The sequence below is a fragment of the Peromyscus californicus genome, unplaced genomic scaffold (genome assembly GCF_007827085.1).
Source record: "Peromyscus californicus insignis strain IS unplaced genomic scaffold, ASM782708v3 Scaffold_9__1_contigs__length_137607984, whole genome shotgun sequence".
Lineage (NCBI taxonomy): Eukaryota > Metazoa > Chordata > Mammalia > Rodentia > Cricetidae > Peromyscus > Peromyscus californicus.
In genome coordinates, this window is record NW_026294617.1 from 68,468,848 (window position 1) to 68,494,414 (window position 25,567).

The 25,567-nt window shown below is 42.7% G+C and overlaps 2 protein-coding genes across 6 annotated transcripts in view; one reads left to right on the forward strand and one right to left on the reverse strand.

Annotated features, from left to right (window-relative positions):
• Positions 1 to 5,361, reverse strand: part of Dap3 (death associated protein 3) — a 30,629-nt gene extending 25,268 nt beyond the window's left edge. Inside the window, 1 exon segment of the mRNA XM_052731575.1 lies at positions 5,229 to 5,361. The gene's annotated coding sequence lies outside the window, so the exon portion shown is untranslated.
• Ash1l (ASH1 like histone lysine methyltransferase) overlaps positions 4,621 to 25,567 on the forward strand; it is a 161,635-nt gene continuing 140,688 nt past the window's right edge. For 3 of the 5 annotated variants that reach the window (XM_052731542.1, XM_052731544.1, XM_052731546.1), the window contains exon 1: positions 5,148 to 5,256. The gene's annotated coding sequence lies outside the window, so the exon portion shown is untranslated. Of the gene's footprint in view, positions 4,642 to 5,141; positions 5,257 to 25,567 lie in introns of those variants that run through there. The other 2 variants (XM_052731543.1, XM_052731545.1) reach the window with 2 other exon arrangements.

Here is a 25,567-nt window from a genome sequence, read left to right on the forward strand (position 1 = left end):
TTAAGTTATAAGAACTAGTCAGGAACAAGCCTATGCTAAGGCCGAGCTTTCCTAATTAGTAAGTCTCCATGTCATTATTTGGGAGCTGGCCTTACAAATTACCACAAATGCAGTAAAACAAAACAACAGAAAACAAACATCTGTAGTTCAGAAAGTAAGAAAGCAGAATTGGGGCAGGGCTGCACTCTTACAGGGTCCAGACAGTCCTTACCCTTACCTTACCTTCTCCAGTGCCTACAGGCTGCCTGGCTCATGGATCTCTCCTGTTTTTGAAATCTCCAACTTCTGGTTTGGAGATTTTGCTCACATTACATTATTGTGATTTGGAGTTTTCTGTGTCTTTGATGAGCAACCATAATTCTATCTGTATCCTTTTATTTCACATAATCTAGCAGATTCATATAGATGTATCAGATGTGGACATGTGGGAAAATTAATCTGCTGTTCCTATCTTTGTTGGCTAGCCTGAAAATCACAGAGATCTGTCTGCCTCTGCTTTCCAAGTCTGGGATTAAAGGCATGTGCCCCCATGCCTGGCTCACTCACATGTTAAAAAGCAAACAACAACAACCACCCTTGTATTTTTAATGTGCATGTATGTGTGGGTTCTTGAGTGGAGGTCAGAGGACAACTCTGTGCAAACAGTTCTTTCTCCCATTCCACAGACTATGGGATGGAACTAAGGCCTGCCTTTCATAGCATGTGGCCTCACTCACTGAGCCATCTCATCCCAGTCACTCCTCTCTCTGTTGTTCAGTAACTGAAGGTTATTCAATGAGGTGCTTCCCCGCCACCCCATTAACCCCCCCCCCCCCAACAGGGTTTCTTGGTGTAGTTCTGGCTGTCCTGAACTCACAGAGGTCCACCTGCCTCTGCCTCCTGAGTGCAGGGATTAAAGCCATGCACCATGACTGCCCAGTCAATGAGGTGCTTTTTATTGAACACTCAATAACCTTTAGTTTCTGGTAGGTTCTCAGGAACACAAAAGCAAACAGTATTATTTTATTTGCCTCTACTTAGCTGACGATCCATACACAAATTGTGTACTTACTGAAAGCTACTGGAATCCAGAGACCGTAAATAACATTTTATACACTGGTGACCGAATTAAATGTGGTGTTTTGGTTTGGGGTAGCTTAGTGGTTTCATGTTTACTTAGCAATTCTAAGACCTTGGATTTCATTTCTAGCAACATCAAAACAAAAAACCCAAAGCAAAACAAGCCACCTGCCCCTCCCTACAGAAAATACTAAGGTGGACGCATCACAACATCAACTTTGAGGTATAAAAAGATGACTATTATTGTGAGGCATTTGATTACACTGTGTAAAGATGTGTCACTGTGATTGGTTTAATAAAAAGCTAAGTGGCCAATAGCTAGACCGGGAGAATAGGTGGGACTTCCAGGCAAGGAGAGGAACTGGGTATGAATCTAGGCATGCAGAGGAGACACCAGGAAACACATAACAAGTCAGAGGTACAGAATGAAAGGAAGGTAGAATGTAGATTTTAAAATATGGATTAATTTAAGTTATAAGAGCTACTGGGACAAGCCTAAGCTATAGGCCGAGCTTTCATAATTAATAAGAAGTCTCTGTGTCATTATTTGGGAGCTGGCTGGCAGGACAGAGAAAGACTTGTTACAGGCTACAATGGGATTGAAGTACATCAGGAAGTACACATTTTTCTCTATTTGCAATAGAAATGAACACTTAGACTTTCAAACATATGCAGCTGATAAGAAATTTTACTATGGGGGCTGGAGCAATGGCTCAGCACTTAAGAACACCAGCTGCTTTCCCAGAGGAACCAGGTTCAATCCTTGCACCCACATAGTGGCTCACAATCTCTTTCAATCCAACACCCTCTTCTGGCCACACACACACACACACACACACACACACACACACACACACACACACAATGCACAGGCATACATGCAGGCAGAACACCCATACACACAAAATAATAAAACAATAAAAGAAATTTTACTATGATGGCAGTGTGGTATAGAGAAAAGTTAGATTTTTAAGATATAGGCAACTACAGCCTAAAGATGAGGCTTCTTCACTGGAAAAAAATGAAGATTATCTCGAAGTGCTGTTGTAAGGATTAAACAGGAACACATGTTCTTCTAGTACGGTATTCAATCTGTGCTTTTCAATCTTGCACTTTCTTTCACTTCTTCCCTCCATCCTTTGTTGCTGTTCTGAGACAGCCTCATATAACCCAGGCTGGCCAAGACCTTGCTGTATAGCTGTGGATGACCTTGAGGTTCTGCTGTGGGATGTTCTGTATGGCAAATGTGTTGCTCTGATTGGTTAGTAAATAAAACACTGAATGGCTAGTAGTCAGGCAGGAGGAAGTATAGGCGGGACAAGGAGGAGAATAAAGCTGGGAAGTGGAAGGCTGGGTCAGAGACACTGCCAGCCGCCACGATGACAAACAGCATGTGAAGATGCCAGTAAGCCACGAGCCACGTGGCAAGGTATAGATTTATACAAATGGATTAATTTAAGCTGTAAGAACAGTTAGCAAGAAGCCTGGTACGGCCATACAGTTTGTAACCAGTATAAGTCTCTGTGTTTACTTGGTTGAGTCTGAGCGGCTGTGGGACTGGCGGGTGACAGAGATTTGTCCTGACTGTGGGCCAGGCAGGAAAACTCTAGCTACAAGGTTCTGATCCTCCTGCCTCCACTTCCAAGTGTTGAGATTATCGCTTTTCACTTGGCTAGTTCTAGTATTTAAGTCTCCGACACTGATTTTAATATTTCCAATTACTTTGAAACAGACTATGAAAACTTGTGAAGTCAGACAGTCTGCAGGCACGCAAGCACACACCCATACGAAGTTGCACATACGAAGCTATTAAAGAGAGATGAGCTGACCTATACAGGTAATAGGGGAATGTTAGGTCATCTGAAAGCCAGGCGTGGGCTCATGCCTGTAATCCAACCACCAGGGTGTCTAACATAGAGACGACTGACAGAGTCCCAGGCAAGCCTAGGCTAAAGAGACTATCTCAAAAAACACTCAAAAGACATTCTAATGCCCACCCCCAAAAAGACCGTTTGAATTTTAATTGAACGAGTCTTGGAGACGAATGGAATATAGTTAATGTTAAAAACTTTCCCCAAATCACAAAAGTAAGAATAATGCCCAGATAAGAAGGGAAACTGAAGGACCTCATTCCTCTAAAATTTTGCTTACTTTTTGTATAGTACTTAAAATTGGTAGACCAAACGTTGGGGTTTTAACATCCCATAGTTCTAAATGTCAACGCAGTTTTGAGAAACACATATTAACAGCCAAGGAATGCCATAGGTCTTGTTTAACCAACAGTTTGGATAACAAAACACGAACTACCAATTACACCTACAAGTCTTATCAACATCAACGGCACTGTAAATGATAAAAATAATATTCTGCATTTTCCCCGTGCCTCGGAGCTAATTCTACTTTACATACATTATCTCATTATTTCATACTCCAACCCTGGAGGCATATTTTGGGGTTAGCTAATTTTTACGACCAGTATCTCATGAGTAACTTAGAAAAATAACTCGAAGGCCACAAAAGATCAACCCCAGAAACAAATTCGAAGCGCATGGTTTCTTTAGTCTCTAACACAGCATTTCTCAACCGAGGATCGCGATCCCTTTGGGAGCCGAACGACCCTTTCACAGGGGTCGCATATGAGATATTCTACGCATCAGATAGATACGTACGTTTCTGTTCACAACAAAGTAGGAAGTAGCAACGAAAAGAACGTTATAACTAGTGGTCACTCACCACAACACGAAGAACTATATTAAAGGGTCGCAGCATTAGAAAGATTGAGAACCCATCAGGTTGCCAGTTGAAAACCGAGTATGCACAATCTTTGCGAAGTGCGCAAGGAGCACACAAACAACCGCAGAGGATAGGTACCCGTTCGAACTCTTAACTGCGGTGCCAGGTCCGCAGGAGCCCCGGGTCTAGAGGATGCCCCCTCTCGGAGGGTCGCCGACTCGGCTGGCCTCACTCCCTACCTCGGGGCGGTTCGGATACACGCTCCTTTCCCTCCAACATCTCATGCCCTGTGCGGGTCAGTCCCCCTCACCATGAGTCCACCACCCGGCACACGCCACCAGCAGCTGGATCCGAGGTACCCGTCCAGCGACTGCCAAGCAAACTCCGGTCGGGTGGCAGGAAGCGACCCAACGCGCAGTCGCCGCGGCTCCAACCACAGCCCAGCGGAGGGGCACCGCGCCGCCCGCCCTGCGGCCGGAAGCGGGCAGCCAGCCCCGGCGCCGCGGCGGCCGGTCCCAGGAGGTCGGTGCCCGGGTCTCCTCGCTCGCTACGCAGGCGACGGCTGCCGCCGTGGCAAGCCGCGCCCGCCGCGGCCAGTCCTCTTCTCCCCTGCCCCGGCAGCCGCGCGCAATGGAACGTCCCGCGGGGGGGATTGTGGGAGGCGCACGCTCGAGGGGTGGGGGCGAAGGCGGCGGCGGCCGTGGCTGCCGTTGGTAGCCGTGGGGGCGGGGAAGGGAGGGAGGCGAGCCGAGGAGGAGGAGGAGGAGGAGGAGGAGGAGGTGGAGGAGGAGGAGGTGGAGGAGGAGGAGGAGGAGGAGGAGGAGGAGGCTCGGGCTCGCGCCGCGGAAGGTACGCGTGAGGGGCGAGAGGGAGTCGGGAGCGCGCCAGCGGGCGCCCCGGAGCGAGCGCGTCGGTGTTGCCGGCTCGGGGCGGCGGGAGGCGGTGGTTGGAGGGCCCAGCTCGCGGCCAGTCCAGACGCTCGGCAGCGTGCGGGCGGGCGGGCGTGCGCGCTGCGCGTCCGGAGTCGGGTGAGCGGCGGGGGGGGGGGGGGCACGGCGGGGAGAGCGCGCGGAGGGAGGAGTGGGAGGCGGGGAGGGGGGGGCACAAGGCGCCCTTCGCTCGCTCGCTCGCTCGCTCCCTCCCTCCCCAGAGCCGCCGCCGCCGCCGCCGCCGCCGCCGCCGCCGCTGCCGCTGCCGCTGCTGCCGCTCCCGCCGCCATTTTGGGTTCGCTTTGCGGAGGGGGAGACGATCCCGGTCTCGGGGGCCGGACCCGCCTTCCCTCGGTTTCCCCTCTCCGACCTACGCCTTGGGCTTCTCCTCTCGCGTTGCCGCCGGTCCGCTTCCCCGCCGGCCGCCTCCTGACAGGCGGGAGAGGGTTACGGTGTGGACCCGGAGGAGCCGAGGCGCCAGGCGGCCACCCCCCTCTTCCCACTTGCCTGCGCTCGGCGCTCTCGGCCTCACACGGTGAGTAGTGCGCGGTGAGCAGGCCTTGGGAGGCCCGAGTACGCTCTCCTTGGCTTCCCGTGATCCACTGACACCTCCCGGACCTGGACCTCCGCGGGGAGCGGGGTGAGGATGGGGGAGGGGAGGGGAGGAGGGAAAGGGATCCGGAGCTTACCGGGAAGTCCCTCTAGGCGGGGTGACGGGGTGTCCCTGACCGGCGGCGGGCTCTGGGTTTGGGGGAGGGGGGGGGGACGGGAAAGTAAGCGAGTGGAGGCGGAGTCGGCGGTGCCCCTGACAGGTTAGTTGGTGTAGTAGGCCTGGTTGGAGCATCTCCCAAGATCCAGTTGATGTCTGTTTAAGTAAGGGACGGAAGTGGCACGGGAGAGGATCTTCGGAGGGTAGTTTACCTGTGTAACAAGACCTGTGGTGTTCTCCAAAGGCGCAGACATAACATAGTGATCTGAGGGTTAATAAGTTTAATAAATGTCACTGGTTAGATTGTACTTTGGAAAGAAGTGATTTGGGTCTTGAAGACCAGATGGTCTGTTGGTTTCTAGCTGCTGTGTTTATGTGTGTGTGTGCAAAGATGGAAAGTGCTCGGGAGTTGGCCTGCTTTGGTGGAAGTGTACTGGAGTTCCTTTCATAAGTTAGCTTATTTTGAAACAAGTGTTGGGACGTGTCCTTCAGGTCGGTAAGTGTACATGTATTTTAGCATACTAGATAGATAATATAGCATGCATGCTAGGTTCAGGGAGGGAAGAAACTTGACATAGTTTGTGCCTTTGAATAGAGTCAGATGTATAAATAGGAAAACCCAGAACATCATCCTCAGAGTGATCAAGCTGAGAATAAGGCCATGTGGATTTATAGTAGTGCTTATGTTCACATAAGGTTTTTATATTCAGAATGCTTTCAGTTTCTCTGTAATCCTAGAACTCTGAAAATGATAGGAAAATAGGAAATTGAGGCATGAAGAGGTACTTTTCCAAGGTCACATGTTAAATTAGTGGCAAAGTTGGGACTACAAGCTATTTTGATTACTAACTTAGTAATGTATTGTCCATATCATAATGCCTCAGGAGGTTGTCATTGGCAAATATGAGTGTATTTGCAAAGGAAGCATGTGGTTGAATTATGCTTGTGAGAGCCTGAAGTGTCAAACATATATGGAATATACACTGTCCTTGTCTGTCTGACCTATATGAGATAGGTATTTTTACTGTTTTGTGTTTACAGACCAAGCAGAACATTTCTGATAGTTTAGTATGTATGTTTGATAACTGAAATGCTTCCACAGCCTAATTTGTATCGATGTAACTGTTGTTTGTTGCTGGTTGGGTTTTTTTGGGGGGGGGGAGTGTTGCATCTGGGTGATTAAACACAAGGCATTAAACTTGCTTGCAAGCATTCTTCTACCAAGCCACACTCCCATCTGGGCAACTTAGCTTTATATCTACAAGAGAAAGGATCTTCTTTGACTCATTCAACAACAACAAAAAATATGATTGGATACTTAATAACTGATCCCTGTCTTGGGGTGAGAACAATCACTGTTGATTAGCTTGTTGAAGTCTCGGGTGCGTGTGAGAGGAGCTGTCACATATTGAGAGAACAAGTAAATCATTGTGGAGTTGAAACCACAAAATCGGTCTGAGTGTGGTGGCTCTCGCTTGTAATCCCAGCATTCTTGAAGCTGAGGCAGGAGGCTCATGAGTTCACGCCCAGCCTATGCTTCATAGTAAGTTTAAAGTCAGCCTGGGTTACACGAGGCTGTATCTTAGAAAACAAAACAAGGGGCTGAAGATATGGCTCAGCAGTTGAGCATATACTGTTCTTCCAGAGGACCCAAGCTCCAGTTCCCAGCACCCACTTCAGCTGGCTCATAACCGCCTATAACTCCAGCTCCAGGGCATTGGCACCCTCTTCTGGCCTCTGCTTCTGTCCCTGCATATGTGTACACACACACACACACACACACACACACACACACACACACACACGTCTTGTAAAAAATTTAAACCAGCAGGATGATGTGTTGTAATAGAGTTTACCATCTTTAACATTTTCCTTTTGTTGTCTTTGAAACGGGATCTCAATGTATAGCCCAAACCGGCCCAGAACTCATTATGTGGCCCAGGCTGACCTCCAATTTGAGAATTGTAATCTTCCTGCCACAGCCTTATGGGATTACAGGCATGAGCCAACTTGCCTGGCTTCTTTGGCAGTTTCTTTTGGCATTTATGAGTAAACTGTTTTTGGGATCTGTGAATTATTGATATGTGCCTTTGGATATTGGAACTTCTTGGCTGGACTGTAGGAATTCTTCGAAAGACTAATTTTGTAGCAAGGATCCCCTCTATGAATATGAGGAAAGAATCTTTGAACTAACTCAACTCTTATTATTAGGATGTTTCTTAGTCTAGATTAGTGGTGTTTAGATTGTATATATATATATATATATATATATATATATATAAATTTATCCTGAGAATCTGAAGAAATAGAAAACCTTTCATTAAAAAATGAGGATCAGTACAATCACATGAACTTTGTATATTCTTTCAGTTTGTTTTTCTGAGTCAGAATCTTACTGTGTAGCCCTAGCTATCCTGGAACTGGATGTGTAGACCAGGCTAGCCTCGAACTCTCAGAGATCTACCTGTCTCTGCTTCCTGAGTGCTGGGATTAAAGGCATGTGCCACTACACCTTGCTAGTATGTATATGCTTTCAGGAACTTAAGTTGTACCGAGGTAGAACCAATGTTGGTTAGGTCTTGTTTGAGATACCCACTCTCTCCGTTCATTTGTAGAAATGGCAGTGTTAAGTTTGAAGGCGAAGGTTGTGATACTACTTGAATGTGTCACCAGGAGAACTTTAGGATCAGGGTTTTAAATTTGCCCTCAAGACAGGCATGGTGACTCTTCAGAGCATTTAGAAAAGCCTCGGCAGGAAGATTATTATGAATTCAAGGCCAGCCTGGCCTGCATAGTGAGTTCTAGGCCAGCTTGGGTTGTAGAGTGAGATGTTCTCAAAAAACCAAAAAGGACAAAGAGAATGTATCTTCTCGTAATGTATTTCTGTAGTTGGTAAACCACTGTGAGTTATGTTTAATTAGGATATGTAATGTAGCACCAGCATCTTTGGCTTGTTTTGCAACATCTTTACATTCTTGTTCTTGAGAAATAGTGTCTTTTTTTTCCAGTTGTATGTTGAGACAGATGATTCAAAGTTATTTTCCCCCCATTCTTTATTTTTGTTTAGTTTTGTTACTTTTGTTGTTTAGTTTGCATGTTTCATTATTCCTACATGGAGAACATTTAATATGAATAATATGTAGTCTCTGTTGTTCTAGAGATTTTAATCTAGTTGAATTTAGGATTTGCATATTGTTCAGGACTCTCCAGACTAGGAGGAGGAATTTAGATTTTGCAACTTAATTGCAAAGGGTTTTTGATAATGTTTATTATTTTAATTAAAACTGTATTTTTATGTGTAGGAGGGCGTGCCTGCCGTGGTACGCTATGGAAGTCAGAGCACAACTCTGGAGTTTGCCGTCTCCCTCCATTTTTGGGTAGTTTGGGATCAGATTCAGGTCTGCAGGCTTTTGAAGCAAGTGCATTGACTGAGTTATGCTGCTGCCCTGTTTACTCTTAGGAAGCTATAAAATGTATATATTGTATGTAAGGTTATATATTTAAAAATGTTTTCACAGGCTGAGGAAATAGGGCACTTGCCAGTCTTTCAGAAGACCAGGTTTGGTTCTCAGTACTTGAATGACAGTTCACAACTGCCCTTAACTGTAGTTCCAGAGAATTCAACTCTTCCTTCTGGCCTCTGCAAGCTCTTGGATGAATGTGGTGCGCGTAAACTCATTTAGGCACACACACATGCATATAAAAGTAATAAATGTTTTTTGTTTTTGTTTTTTAAGTGCCTTCATGCTGGGTGTGGTGGAACATGCCTTTAATCCCAGTATTTGGGAGGCAGAGGCAGATGAATCTTTGAGTTGAAAGCCAACTTTGACTACAGAGTGTAGTGAGACTATGTCTTAAAAAAAACCCAACAAAACAAAATGCATGCTTCTGATGTAAGGAAGCAAACATTGGTTGAATTTCTTACTTTGTTTTGGGATATGTTTCTGTAGTATGTTTGTTACCAGGCCTAGCTTGCTTTGTTTTTTGATCCCAGGATGGCACTACTATGTTTACGTGTAGGGAATTTCTGTGAAAAGGTCTTGATGCCATTTTGGGGTGTATATAAATGCAAAAAACCCTTTTGGATGTAAAATTCAGAAATCCTTTGATGACTACCAGTGAATCTACTCTTAGAAATTAAAAATATAATTAGTGTATTTTTAAAAAAGGATTAAGAAAGACAGTTAACTTATTTTGGAGAAGGTATTTTAACAGGATAGACTGTAGGATCTTAGTAAAAATGTTTTGTTGTTTTTTTTAGATTTATTTTGTTTTATGTATATGAGTATTTTGCTTGTATATATGCATATATACCATGTGTGTTCCTGGCATCCATGGAGTTGAGAAGAGAGCCTTGGATCTGGAGTTACTATGACTGCTGAGAATGGAACCAGAATCCCGCCCCCGGCCCCCCCCTCCCCCCCCCCAGCAGCAAATGCTTTTACAAGTGTTCCCTGTCTCTTATTTTGTATTGGAATGGACTTTGTAAGGCTATGTGACAAGAAAAGCTATGTATTTGTGAAAAGCTTAATATTTTCTCCAATGCTTAATGGGTTATGTCCATAGTGTTATTTCATTCATTATATATGGTGTGTGTGTGTGTGTGTGTGTGTGTGTGTGTGTGTGTGTGTGTGTGTTTATATGTGTTTTGTCCCTTGTGTATTTCAGATACTTCAAAGTTAATATTTTTGTGGGGGAGGGCAGTATTGTGGAATTGACTGTGTAGCTCTGATTAGCTTTACATTTATGCCTCCCAGGACCTGGAATTAAGAGACCTGAGCCACCATGAGCTACATAGGAGGATCACTTAAGCTTACCATGAGTTTGACGTCAACTTAGGTAACATGGAGATTTTTGACTCAAAAACAAAACAAAACAAATACTTAAAATCACAAAAGGCGGTCCAGGTTCTTAAGGTGCAGTAATGGAAAAGGAGCCAGACAATCTGGTTACAGGCCTGCTGGACTCCATAGCAAGACCCTGTTTCAAACAAAGCACAACAGAACAGGAGTTTTTTACATTGGGTCCTAACACATGGCAGAACTCCCAAGTATCTTGCAGGGTACTGGCTTCACAGTGTCAGCAGTTCATTAGCTTTAGTCTAAGGTTCCTCATGTGCTGTGCTAATAAAGAGTTCGTTGCCTCCATTTCTGCCCACGTGTTTGTGCATAGCAGAGAAGTCCGACTGTGGACACTTGGCAGTCTCCAAAGAATGACTCAGTATTGCTATTCGTTGATGTGAGGGTTTTCAGGATTTGTTTTCGTTTTTGGCTTTTTCGAGACAGAATTTCTCTGTGTAGTTTTGGTGCCTGTCCTGGATCTCGCTTTGTAGACCAGGCTAGCCTCAAACTCGCAGAGATCCTCCTGGCTCTGCCTCTGGAGTGCTGAAATTAAAGGCGTGCGCCACTGCCGCCTGGTAGGAATTATTATTTTTAAGATACTTATTTTTGTTGGGGTGTGTGTGTGTGTGTGTGTGTGTGTGTGTGTGTGTGTGTGTGTGTGAGAGAGAGAGAGAGAGAGAGAGAGAGAGAGAGAGAGAGAGAGATGGATGCACCTTCAGAGGCCAGAAGAAGGTGAAGAGGGTATCAGACCCCCCCTGAGTTGGAGTTATAAATAGATGTATGTAAACAACCCAACTGGTTGTTTAGGTACTGGCAACTGAACTCTGGTCCTCTACAAAAGCAGCAAGTGCTCCTAACTGCTGAGCATTCTCTCCAGCCTCAGTCTCAGTATTTTAAAGGCACTAAAGAGCCTTAATGTAATCTTCTGTAAGGTTTCCAGTGTCAGACTTCCAGAAGAATAGGATACTTTAAACCTTGTTGCCACAGAAAAGGGAAATGCTCGTCGCAGTAGTTTATTATTTTGTTTTGACTTATGCTGCTGGTTATTACGATTTTTCTCAAGGTAGCTGTTACTCGTTTATGTTTCTTTGTGTGGACACATGCATATGCACGCATGTATCTGTGTGTTCTGGTTCGTGGAAGCCAAAGGACAACTTTTGGAAGTGTCATTCCTTCTCAGTTGCTGTCTGTCTTGTCTTTCAAAGAGGGTCTCACTGGCCTGGCACTCAATTGGTAGGCTAGGCTGACTGGCTAGCTTGGTATCTCCAGGGACCTACCCAGCTGTTGCCATATCCCTATCACTGAGGTCAGGAGCAGACAGCACACCGGGCAGTTTTGACATTGGTACTGGGGGTCAGACACAGGGTTTCATGCTTGTAAGGTAAGCACGTTATCAGCTGAGCTCCTTCCCACTCCTGTTTCTCTCCTTGCATGAAGGTATTAACCTCTCTACCTATTTGTCATCTTAATAATTACCAATCTTATACTCCATGTTTTAGATTTGTTTATTTTGTAGATAGGGACTCATGTAACTGGGGTTGGCCAGAAACCTAGAACTCCTGGTCTTCCTGGCTCTACCTTCCAAGTGCTGGGATTATAGCCATGTGCCACCATATCTGCCTCAGAAATCCTTTTTCCTTCCTTCCTTTCTTTCTTTTTTTGTTATTGTGTTTCAAGACAGGGTTTCTCTGTGTAATAGCCTTGGCTGTCCCAGAACTTACTCTGTAGACCACCAGGCTGGCCTTGAACTCTCAAGAGATTCACCTGCCTCTGTTGGGATTTAAGGCATGAGCTGCCACACCCAGCATGTTTTTTAATTTTAAATCAAAGTTTTATTTTATGGGTATGGACGTTTTACCTGGGTGTTGTATGTCTTTATCATTTGTCTATTGGGTGCCTATATAAGCCAGAAGTGGGTGTCCGATGCCCTGGAACTGGTATTAGAGATGATTATGAGCTACCTCATGGGTACTGGGGAACTGAAGTCCTCGGGAAGAGCAACCAGTGCTCCTAACTACAGCCATCTCTCCTGCCCATACTCTTTCATTCTTAAATTGAAAATTGTTTTCCATAGATAGGTTCATATAGCACTTAAATATTCTATCTGATGATAGTTGGAATTAAATTACTTTTACCAGCTATTTCTACTCGATTTTGCCAGTAGGGAATTCTCTACCAACTAAGAAAAAAAAAACTGAGGTGAATAGAAATTCACATGACTGCTTTTAGATGTGAAACTTTTATCAAATTCACAAGTGACAAATAATATGTTGATACTTTTTTATTGTTTTAGTCATACTGACAAGATGTTAAAAGCATTTTCTAGTGGAATCCAATTACACAGAGAAATGAGGTGGCATTGGAGACATTGAATGAGAGCTGAATTGTTCAGTCTCAAGGCAACTTGCTGTTTACAGGAATGAAACCCATATTGTTTGATTTTGAGACTCTGTGAGCACTATGTGTGGGTAGTTGGGGAGTTGTACTTTTGGTTTTGTTAACTACCTTACAACCCATGATGAGCAAAAGCAAGAAAATAAAAGTAAATGGTGCTCTTAGGCTGAGAGGATGCTCCAGAAAACAGACATTTTAAGTGGCTACTCTTAAAGTTGAATTTATTCATTTGCCTAAATTTAGTTATTTGGATCTCATTCTTAGTTCAGGCGAGCCTGAAACTCACTATTTAAGTTTTGTCTTAAACTTGATCCTTCTGCCTCAACCTCTGGAATGCTGGAATTATAGGTATTTATTATCATACTTAGCCTAGTTTTTGTTTTTTGACATGGGATCTTGCCATTTTGCTCTGGGGGTCTGGGATTCCTGACCTCAAGTGATTGTTAAACATACTTCCCACTAAAATGGCTGACAAATATACCATAGCAAAGGTGAATACCAATTCCACCAACAATATTTCATTCTTGTTTTATTTTTTACAGTTACATTTATTTACTTATTTAGTGTGTATGTTTGTTTGCATGCTCACATACTGAAATGCACATGTGGAAGTCAGAAGTCTGTTCTCTTAAAGGGTTATCAGGCTTAATTAGCTCGAGGGGCCTTTGCCCTCCGAGCCGTCTTGATGACTGTGGGTCCGTCTTTGTTAATAGTGTGTCTTCAGACCCGTATAAACAAGGCACCAGGTGCTGACCCAGCCTTTGACTCTGTGTTTGCTGCTCTTTTCAACTGTGCTTGATACCTAGTCACTCGTGCTCAGTTCTGTTTGCTTCAAGGACACTGTCAATTATAAATTTGCTCTGTTTTGGCTTCTTAGTGTAAATGGTAGACTTTCTAATTCATCTCTGCTGAAAATGAAAACTCCAGAGTTTAAATATTTCCTGACTAAGCCCAAAACAGGGCAAAATGCAAGAAATTTAAAAGATTGTCTTTGAAAAGAAGAAATGAATAATTGGTGTTTGAAAAATAGGGTTCAAAGTGCTTGAATCAGTCATGTCGAGTAACCAACCACTAGGTGAGCATTAGTATGTGTTTTCAGAGAAGATCTAAGATACAGATCTCAAACAAGCAGAGTTTTCATCTCCAACTAAATGATAACGGGTTGGGAGGTTAATGTTGAGATGCAGAAAGAGAGAAGTAATAATGAGCAATTACTTTTTTTTTTATTTTTATTTTGCAGTACAATTCAGCTCCACACATCAGCCAAGAGCAATTACTTTTTTATTGAAGAAACTTAAGTTATTTGTGTGTATGTTTAATTTTGAGGAAGTAAGTCAAGTAATTGTAGAACAAAGTAAGGATTTTGTTCACATTAACAAGTATTTCTTAGATGCTCCTATGTTGGTTAAAAATAATTTTTAAAAGTCAGTTAATTGGACTGGGTGTAGGGGCACACGCCTTTAATCCCAGCACTTGGGAGGCAAAGATAGGCAGATCTTCTGAGTTTGAGGCCAGCCTGGTCTACTGAGTTTTAGGACAACCAGGGCTACATAGTGAGACCCTGTCTCCCTCCCTCCCACAAAACGCCAGTTAATTGTTAGATAATGTCATATAATACAATTCTAAAGCTTACATTGTTAATCTGTTACTGTAAAAAAACAAAACAGAAAAACCATAAGGGGGAACTGGAGAGATGGCTTAGTGGTTAAGAGTACTTGCTGTTCTTTCAGAGGACCAAGGTTAGATTCCTAGTCCCCACATGGCAGCTCACCACAACCCTCTGCAGCTCCAGTTCCAGGCATCAGACACCCTCTTCAACCTCTTCATGCACTGTACACAGATGGTGCCTAAACATACATGAAGGTAACACACACACACACACACACACACACACACACACAAAATAAAAATAAATAAATCTTTAAAAAAAATAAAAAGAAGCTGGGTGTGATGGCATAGGCCTTTAAGAGACACAAGCAAACAGATCTCTGTGAGTTCAAGGCCAGACTGATCTACAAACAGAGTTCCAGACCTGCCAGATCTGCATAGAGACCCCATCTTAAGTCGCAGGCGCGGGGGTGAGGGGGTAAGTGCTAGAGAGGTAACTCAGTGGTTAAGAGCTTTTAGTGCTGTATAGCACAGGGCCTGAGTTTGTTAGCACCCACATTGGGCATCTCACAACCAGTCCAGGGCATCTGATGCCACCTTTTGGGCTGCATAGGTACCTGCATTCACACATGCGTGTCATTTAAAGTTAAATGGGTCTTCAAGTACAAAACAACAAATATGGGCTGGTGGAATGACTAAGGCAGTTAATGTGCTTGCCACCTAGCCTGAAGGATTTCACATGGCGAAAGGAGAGAACTAACTCCTTCAAGTTGTCCTCTGACATCCACATGCATGATGCTGGCATGTGCACGCCTACCCCCATACAATAAATAAAATGTAATAAAAAATAAAAGAATTTCAGAATTATCCTAACAAGCATTGCTGCACAAGAGTGCTGAGTTATTCAAAGTCTTCTTTCTCAGGCTCATTGGTTAAGAGAACTTTTTGCTCTTGCAGAGAACTCAGGTTCCATTCCCAACATAGTGGCTCACAACTATCTGTAATTCCTGTTCAGGGAATCTGACTCCTTTGGTTTTTCTTTCTCCCCACAGATACTCTTTTCTGTTTTGTTTTGAGATAGGGTCTTACCATGCATTCCTGACTAGCCTGGGAACTGGCTGTATAGACCAGGCTAACCTTTAACTTCTACCAGTCCTCCGGCTTCTGTTATCAGACTATGGGATTAGAGCTGTATACTGTCGAATCTGAGATACCCCAGGTACTTAATACCTTTCTCTCTCTTCACTTTGGACTATGTGTATTACACTGTCTTGGGATATGTTAGTTACCCTGTTTCTTTTAATAGACAACTTTGAGAAACAGATTAACTAACATATCATAACACAGGGTCACTTCTGTGCAGCTAAGAACTGTTTATTTTACTTGCTTGTGTGATCTTTGAGAAAAGGCTTCACTCTGCAACTGAGGCTAGCCTTGAACTTGCTGCACTCCTTAGTGTCCTGAGTGCCAGGAGCACAGGGATGTAATTCATCATCCTCTGCTAAGTTATGAATTTTCCAATCTTGCCTCCCTGCCCCCACCCCCGCTTTCAATGTTAGGGGTTTAGCCCCGAGGTCTTTGTTTATACTTAGTCAAGCACTTTAAATTTAAAATTATTAACTTTTTATTTTATATGTATGGGTGCTTGGCTTGCATGTATGTCTGTGCATCCACGTGAGTGTCTGGTGCGTGTGGAGGCCAGAAGAGAGTGTTGGATGATTCCCTGGAACTGGAGTTCAGAAATGTTGTGAGCTGCCAGGTGGGTACTTGGAATCGTTGGTCTTCTAGAAGAGCAGCCATCTCTCCCAGCCTGTTTGTTTTAAGGACATAAAGAATGCATCTAACTTTATTTTCTCCCAAATAAATAACCACTTATGTCAACATGCAGTATCATATCAAATAATCCCTTTGCAATATGGAATCTACTATTTGAAAAGGACTTTTACAGGAGTAATACTTACCCAATGTGTGTGTGTGTGTGTGTGTGTGTGTGTGTGTGTGTGTGTGTGTGTGTTGTGTGTGTGTATGACTGTGTGAAGGCCAGAGGAGGAAGTAAAATATCTTCTGTCCATCTTATTCACTTGAGACAGGGTCTCCCACTGACCCAGAAGCTTGCGGTTTCAGCTAGCCTGGCTGGCCAGTGAGTACCTGTCTTTTCCCATCCTGATGTTGAGGTTCCAGGTACAGATAGCCATGTCTGGCTTTTTACATCCATACTCAGTTCTTCGTGCCTGCAACAGTTGCTCTTATTCATTGAGCTGTGTCCACAGTCCCATGTTCTGCTTTTAAAAAATTATTTTATGTATATTGAGTATTTTGCTTGCATGTATGTGTGTGCTTGGTGTCCACGGAGATCAGAAAAGGGTGTCAGATCTCCGGGAACTGGAGTTACAGAGGTTGTGAACCACCATCTCGGTGCTGGGAACTGAACCCAATTCCTCTGCAAGACCAACAATTGCTGAGGGAGACTACGAGTAGTCTCAGCCCTCTGAGTCTATATTTACTTTGAGACAAGGTCTCCCTTTGTAGCATTTGCTGGACTGGATCTCTGTGAGATCTGCCTTCCTTTGCCTCGTGAGTCCTGGAATTAAAGGTATGCACTACCATATAGGCCTTCCGTATTCTGCTTCTGTGCAAAGTAGGAAAAGACTGCCTTCCATAAAGTACTTGAGTTTGATCCATCAGATTTTTTTTTTTTTTAAGTGAGCTTAGGGGTAAGGAAAAAGACAATTTTTTCCTTCAAGAATTTTTCAATTTAAGAGATCTGTTAACTAATGTTTTACAGTACAGCATGGTACATTTGTCCAAGGTGGACAGAGGAAAGCTATTAAATCTATGGGAAGTGCCAGGCAACTCTAATCCTAACACCTGGGGGGCAGGGGCAGGAAGATCAATGCAAATTAACCAAAATGTACAAGTGAATGGCTTTTCTTACAGTCACATAGTTATATGACTGCATAATCACTATAAGTTTAAAGTATTTCATCACAGTCTCTATTAGCAGTCCCTATTTCACACATTCTCCCTTTGCCCTAGCAGTAACTACAAATTTCTTTTGTATATATCTGCCTGGGTTTTTGTCGTTGCCCCACCCCACTCCCCACATCCCCCCACCCCTGGCCACCCCAGACATGCTTTCTCTGTGTAGCCCTGGTTGTCCTGGAACTCACTATGTAGACCAGGCTGGCCTCAAACTCACAGATCACCTACCTCTGCCTCCTGAGTACTGGGATTAAAGACATGGGCTACCATGCCTGGCATATCTGCCTGTTTTTGTTTTACTGATAAAAGGTGTCATGTAGCTCAGGATAGCCCTGAACTCCTGATCTTCCTACCTACTTCTGCCTCTCAAGTGTTGGTATTGAATTTGCTGTAGTACACAGATACATCTTTTTATTATGTGGAGTGGGAGGCACATGGTCAGAGGATAACTTTGGGAGTGAGTTCTCTCCTTTTACTGTATGGGTCCAGAGGATGGAATTCAGGTCATCAGACTTGGTGGCGAAGGGCCCTTTACCCACTGAACCATTTTGCTGACCCTACATGTGCCTTTTTAAAAATATGTCATATAGATAGACTTAAACTGTTGTCTTATAGAACTGATTTCTTTAATTCAGCATATTTTTGAAGGTTCATCCATGTTTTAGTATTATCAGTACTAAGTTCTTTTTTAAAATATATTCATTTTTATGTGTATGAATGTGTGTGTTTATACCTTGTGCATGTGGAGGTTGGAAGAGGGCACTGGATTCCTTGGAACTGAAGTTACGGATGGTTGTGAACCACCATGTGGGTGCTGGGAACTCAGCCTGGATCCTCTGCAAGAGCAACAAGTGCTTTTAACTACTAAGCCATCTCTATCTCACCTTGTAGCCCTGGCTGTTCTGGAACTTAGAACTTGCTTAATGGTAGACCAAGTCATTCTGGAACTCAGATTGACCTCCTGCCTCTGCTCTACAGATGCTGATATTATAGGCAGACTCTACCCATCTGGCTGCCATTCTTTCAATGCTCACTAACATTCCTTGGTTTAGATAATGTTGCTGTGAACATTTGTGTGCACTTATAGTTCCATTTGTCTTGGGTATGTATCTAAGAGTGAAATCGTCAGGGTCACAGGCAACTGCTAGCCCTTTGAAGAACGACCAAACTCTTCCAACATTATCATACCATTTTACATTGCTGTTGTCAGTGAGCGAGGGTTTCAGTTCCTCCACAGAAAACTTTTATAGAAATGAAATATTAGATAGAGGACAACAAGATTGCTGGATGGGTAAGGATGCTTGCCACCAAGCCTGATGCCCTGCATTTGATTCCTAGAACTTTGAATTGATTTGAAGCAGAAGTAATCTGGACAGAGATTGGAAGAAAGTGCCATACTGAGAGAAGTAACTATATGTTCTAATGGAAGGAAAAAAACATGTAGGACACAAACGCCATAGGTATTATCAGTGTTTGGTTGTTTGGGTTGTTTCTCGACTCTTGCTCTGTTTGTAGCACAGTGAGAACCAGTGAGTCTCCATATAGGTGAGAGCAGTTACAACCAAAAATAAACACTGATGATGTGTAAAGTACCATCCTGTGTACTTTTCAAAAAGCTCTAACAGCAATTCCTGTTTGCACAGGAGAATTCAAAGGTGCCCTGGGTCTGACTTTGAACTTGTACATGCCTCCTCCACACAGTGTGTGTTAAATACTCTACTGTGCTGCTAAACATGTTATTAGTTACATTTGGGATTGAGGGTTTTTATATCTGAAAAGAGATTTTTAAAAATAGAGTTTTAAGTATACAAATGGCATTTTCTAAAACATCTTTTTGGCTATAATTTGAGCCAAAAGGGAAAGCAAGGTAGCTAGACCAAGAAATTAGAAGTTTTTTCTGCATCCAGGGCCAAAAAACAAAAAAAGGTTTTTTTTTTTTGTTTTTTTTTTTTTTTTTGTTTTTTTTTTTTTTTTTTTTTTTTGGTTTTTTCGAGACAGGGTTTCTCTGTGTAGCTTTGTGCCTTTCCTGGAACTCACTTGGTAGCCCAGGCTGGCCTCGAACTCACAGAGATCCGCCTGCCTCTGCCTCCCAAGTGCTGGGATTAAAGGCGTGCGCCACCACCGCCCGGCAAAAAAAGTTTTTAAACACTAATAGCAGTGGAATTGAAGAGGATGGGGTACAATTAGCCAGTTATTGGTGAGTTTTGGTATTAGGTTGAAACTTTGGGATAGCTAGAAAATCCAGGATGGCTGCCAGGCTTCTGACTTGAACAACTGGTGGTAATACAGTTCCAGAGACTGGAAGAGGAATGGGCTTTGCAAAAATATTGAAGTCTGGAGTTTAAAAGTCATATACAGTAGTATACTTTAATACTCAAATAGAATTTAGAGTAGCAAAAGACTGGCCTCCAGGGATACCAATTATTTAGAATGCTGGTGGGCCCAAATCCAAGCAGCAGGAGAGACTTAGAAGTGACTACTAGAGAGGTAATAGGAATGGTTAGTATTAGAGTCGAAGTTTGTAGCTTGTCATTGCCGTCTTCCTCTCTATCAGACCATCTTTGTTTTCTGTTGACACGAGAAGATTATAGTCGGATTATTTCAGTATATGCATATATTGTATAATGATCAAAACAGTGTGTTGATTGTATCTGTCTCCTCAAATATATTACTGACTTTATCTTTAGGGTGCATTTTGGTGAGCTAGTTACCTGGGCCTGGTGACGCATGCCTTTAGTTCCAGCATTCTGGAGGCAGGTGGATCTCTGTGAGTTTGAGGTCAGCATACATAGCAAGTTCCAGGGCAGCCAAGGATATAACAGTGAGATTCTGTTTTTCATTTTTGTTTCTTTTTCTGTGGGCTTGTGAGATGGTTCAGCAAGGAAAGGTGCTTGCCTGGAATCTGAGTCACTGACCAAAGGTTCATTTTGGGGACCTACAGAACTGATTCCCTAAAGTTGTCCCCCACCCTACACAAACACACAAACTATTAAAGGATAAGGCAGAGAGAGACTGAAAGAGAAAGACACCCACACGTCTATGTATATACATTGCACATATACAACCAGGTAAATAAAAATTAAAACTTCTTAACCTATTGACTACTAGATTATACTGCAGTATGTATTTCATGGAGTTTCAGCTTCTTTGGGTTTGTTTGGTAAAATTTAATAAGCACAGTCATTGTCATTTGATAACAAATTTTATTTGTTTTTCTTTTCTTTTCTTTCTTTTTTGTTTGTTTGGTTTTGTTTTTCGAGACAGGGTTACTCTGTGTAGCTCTGGATGTCCTGGAACTTGCTTTGTAGACCAGGCTGGCCTCGAACTCACAAAGATCCGCCTACCTCTGCCTCTAGAGTGCTGGGATCAAATCCGCCCTGCTTTCTTTTTAAAATTTTTGTTGTTGTGTGTGTATATGAGAGGGTGAGTGCTCAGGTGTCGCAGCTCTCATGGGTTCAGCGCATGACCTTCTGTTCTTCTAGAGACCAAACTCAGGTCACCTGGCTGCAGTTGCTGCCTCTTTTACCTGCTGAGCCAGCCATCTTGATTGGCCCAGTTTTGAAACTGCTTTGAACACAGTTCTGCAGTATATCAAATCATTAAAAATACTACTACTTTTGACAGAGAAAACAAAGGACTCCTTATAAAGTGGTTATTGAAGTAGTGAGAAATGACTGCATGTTTTGAAAATAAAACTGGGCCGGGTGGTGGTGGCGCACGCCTTTAGTCCCAGCACTCGGGAGGCAGAGCCAGGCAGATCTCTGTGAGTTCAAGGCCAGCCTGGGCTACCAAGTGAGTTCCAGGAAAGGCCCAAAGCTACACAGAGAAACCCTGTCTTGAAAAACCGAAAGAAAAAAAAGGAAAGAAAACTGACATTGCTGACAGACTGTATGTAGAAAGATTGAGAGATAGAAGGAAGTCAGGAATGATTGCAAGTTATTAGGTAAATTGTTATAAAAGAAAAAATTTTGCTGAGCATGGTGACATATGACTCTAATCCAAGCACTAGGGAGGCAGAGGCAGGTGGATCTCTTGAGTTCAAGGCCAGCCTGGTCTACAGAGTGAGTTCCAGAACAGCCAGGGCTACACAGAGAAACTGCCACAAAAAAAGAGGGGGCCGTGGATTGAGTGAGTGAGTTGATGGCTCAGTGGTTGAGAGCACTGGCTGCTCTTCCAGAGGACCCACATTTGATTCCCAGTACCCACATAATGGCTCACACTGTAACTCCAGTTCCAGGTGATCCATTGCCTTCTTTTGGCCTTTCTGGGGACCAGGCATGAAATTGGTACATAGTCATACATACATATAACACCTGTAACACATAGAAAAATAAAATGAAAGTTTTTTTTTTTAATTTAATCAGTGGTTTTTTGTTTTTTGTTTGTTTGGTTGGTTGGTTTGGTTTGATTTGAGGCAGGGTCTCTCTATATAGTTCTGTCCACCCTGGAACTCATTTAGACCAGGCTGGCCTCGAACTCTACCTGTCTCTGTTTCTGAATACTGAGATTAAAGGTATGCATCACCACTGCCCAGTTAAATGGTTTTTTTTTTTTTTTTTGATTTTTGTTTTTTTTTTTTTTTTTTTTTTTTTTTGGTTTTTTGAGACAGGGTTTCTCTGTGTAGCTTTGCGCCTTTCCTGGAACTCACTCTGTAGTCCAGGCTGGCCTTGAACTCACAGAGATCTGCCTGCCTCTGCCTTCCGAGTGCTGGGATTAAAGGTGTGCGCCACCACCGCCTGGCTTAAATGGTGCTTTTTTTTTTTTTTTTGTTTGTTTGTTTGTTTGTTTTTTGTTTTTTTGAGACAGGGTTTCTCTGTGTAGCTTTGCGCCTTTCCTGGAACTCACTTGGTAGTCCAGGCTGGCCTCGAACTCACAGAGATCCGCCTGGCTCTGCCTCCCGAGTGCTGGGATTAAAGGCGTGCGCTACCACCGCCCGGCCTTAAATGGTGCTTTTTAAGGTACAATTTTACCCTGTAACTTTATTTAGACTTGCCTTCAGCTCATTGTATAGTCCAGGCTGGACTCAGACTTACAGTTACAACCTCTTTCTTGCTTCCACCTCTTCTCGTCTTTTTTCACTCTCTCTTCAGACTCAGTTCAAGAAATGGAAGGCAAAGTTTTCCTTTATGTTTCTCAAACATAATCAAAATACTTCTTCCTCGGGAGTCTGACACTTACTGTTCTGCCTGACTCAAACCTTTCTCATATTCAGCTAACTTGCTGTGGTTTAATAAATTATATTGGTCAATCTACAAGAATTTTAAAGAGGGGCTTGGAGAGATAGGTAAGTGGTTAGAGCATTTGCTTCTCTTGTATTGGGCCAGAGTTCAGTTCTTATCACCCACGTCAAAGTGTGTATAACCACCATTAACTCCAGTTCCAGTGGATCTGACGTCGTCCTCTGGCCTCTACAAGCGGAATCCCCATACATGTGGGCGTGTACACATACACAGACCAACAGACACACATAAATTTAAAAAAAAAATTTTTCTTAAGATTTTAAAGAAATTGAAACCTAGGATAGTTCCATATGAATACTGTGCTATGTACATGTGGAGTTTTAAAGTCTTAATAGTTCATTTGTATCTGGTTTTTAATGTTGACAAAGGGACTAATTGCAATCACTGGTTTTGTCTAATGAGGTTGATAGAGCAAATACAAATTTATCATAAACCAGATGTGGTTTATACCTTTAATCTTAGCACTGGAGAGATAGAGGCATAAAGATTGCATTGAGTTCAAGGCTATCCTAGGCTTCAAAGTTTCTGAAAACAAAAAACAGTACAAAATAAAATAAGTTTATTAGAGTCAGATATGAAAGTTACTTGCCTGTAATCCTAGCCTTGGAGAGGTAGAAACAGGAAGATTGTTACAAATTACAGGTCATTCAGGACTATATTGTGAATAAGGAGACGTTATCTTAAGAAATAAAACAAATCGCCGGGCGGTGGTGGCGCACGCCTTTAATCCCAGCACTCGGGAGGCAGAGGCAGGTGGATCTCTGTGAGTTCGAGGCCAGCCTGGTCTACAGAGTGAATTCCAGGAAAGGCGCAAAGCTGCACAGAGAAACCCTGTCTCGAAAAAACAAAAAAAAACAACAAAAAAAAGAAATAAAACAAATCAAAGTAAAAATTCTCATAGATGAAACAAGATTGAATTGTCTTAAGATAAATATGGGTAACCATTGTTATTTCTACAATGTAGCAACTGAAATATTTTCCTGGACAAATAAGTTTTTATTGTTCACTATATATTTTAAAATATATACTAATGAAGTAATTTTAAATATGTTAATTGCCTTTATCAAGCGGAAAAAAAGACAGCTTCATTATTTTTTTCATGTGTGTTTGGTTAAAGTAATACTGTGTATAGAGTGTATTCTATGCATCTATTTCTAGTAGTTGACTTGATACACTTAAAAATGCTTCACTGCTACCTAAAGTTTAATACATTTATTACTGAACTCTTTTTCTTTTAAATATATATTTGTTTTATGTGTTAGGGGTGTTTTGCCTGCTTGCATGTCTGTGCACCAGGATTATCCAAATCCTTAAGAGCCAATTTGTAACAAGGCAGTTTATAAGCAATTCTTATTGCCTTCCCAGTTTCATTTTGTGCTCGGACTATCTCAGTAATCTTCATAATTTTAGGGAATTTTCTCATACATACTGTTTGCTTTGGTAAGATCTTTTTGATGTTCCTATGTTAATTTTACATACTATGTCATAATAGTTAATACCTTTTGTTAATTATACTTGTACATTTTAACTGTATTTATATAAGTTGTTTGCTTCCTTTCTAAAATTTAGAGTTCATGATAGCAGTATTTGTTTGACCTATAACTATATCTTATTGTGTCATACAGTTCTTAAGATAGTTTTGAAGCCCTCAGAAACTATTTGTTAAATTAATAATGGGGTATATTAAGAATAATGAACTAGAGCTGAGGAGATGGTTGAGTGTTCGGTGCACAAGCATAAGGACTTAAGGTCATATCCCTAGAACCTATAGAAGTTGAGCTGTAACTCCTGAGGTGGAGGCGGGGAGAGGACAGGTGGATCCTTGCAGTTTGTTGACCAGTCAGCCTAGCTAGATCAGTGAGCGTGGGGTTTTGTGAGAAGCTCTAACTCAAAACAAGGGGGCAACAATGAGGTGGCTCAGTAGATAAAGGCTCCTGATGCTAAGTGTAACAACTTGAGTTTGATTCCTGAGATCAAACATGGTGAAAGGAGAGAACTGACTCCTCAGAGTTGTCCTCTGACCTCCACACTTACGCTATAGAATGCACACACACTCACATGCCTGTGCTTGAGTGTACACACAGAGAGAATAAACAAATAAATAAACAAGTCAATAAATAAATGGAGAGCTATCGAGGAAATTACCAAATGTTGCCCTCAGGTCTTTACCTGCACGGGCACACCTGTTCATTCATACACTCAGGTACAGCACCCCAGTCCACCTCCCTTGCATGCATACGTTTAATGAATCGATGAAGGGAACAGTTGAATGATTAGAGAAGTAGGAGGAAAGCCAATAGAATTCTAAGTGTAGCAGAGAGGAGTGAAACTCAGGTCTGAAAATGATTTTTTAGAGGCTGTATGACACACTTAAGAAAAACCAGGCCAACCTGACTGAGCCTTTATGAGTAGATTTGACTCTTTCTTTTATTGGCCATTAGCCTGTCTTTTCATCTATAAAAAGGAATAGTAACTACCTCATGGTGTTAGAGAGATTTAAGTTAAATATGTGAAGCATTAGTGTAGAGCTTTGTGCATATTAAAACTCAGTAAATATTAGGGATTTAAGTCATATAGGTTAAACTTACTGGCAGGACTCATTTGTAGAACTTAGAAAGTTTATCGTTAATTTTATATTGCTTTCCTAAGTAGTGTTCTATCAAAGTATGCTTATTTCCCATTCTTTCCCATTCCTGATGGTAGACAGGTTATCCACACAATCCACCGTCTTCCACACAGAGTTAAATTGTCATTGTTACTTTGTGTCAGAGACCAAAGCCGTGTTTGCTGCTGCTGCTGCTGCTGCTCTTCCTCTTCCTCCTCCTCCTCCTCCTTCTCCTCCTCCTCCTCCCCCCCTCCTCCTCCTTCACCACCACCTCCTCCTCCTCCTCTTCACACTCTCTCCTTCCCTTCCTCCTTGTTCTGGGCTTGAACCTTGTGCCTGTTAGGCAAGCTCTGTACTAAGCAATACCTTCAGCCTCATGATACTGTGTTAATGTGTATTCATTAATGTGTGTGTTCATAAGAGGGTGCATTTTTAAAGGCAATTAAACCTACTGAGCTATGTCCTTG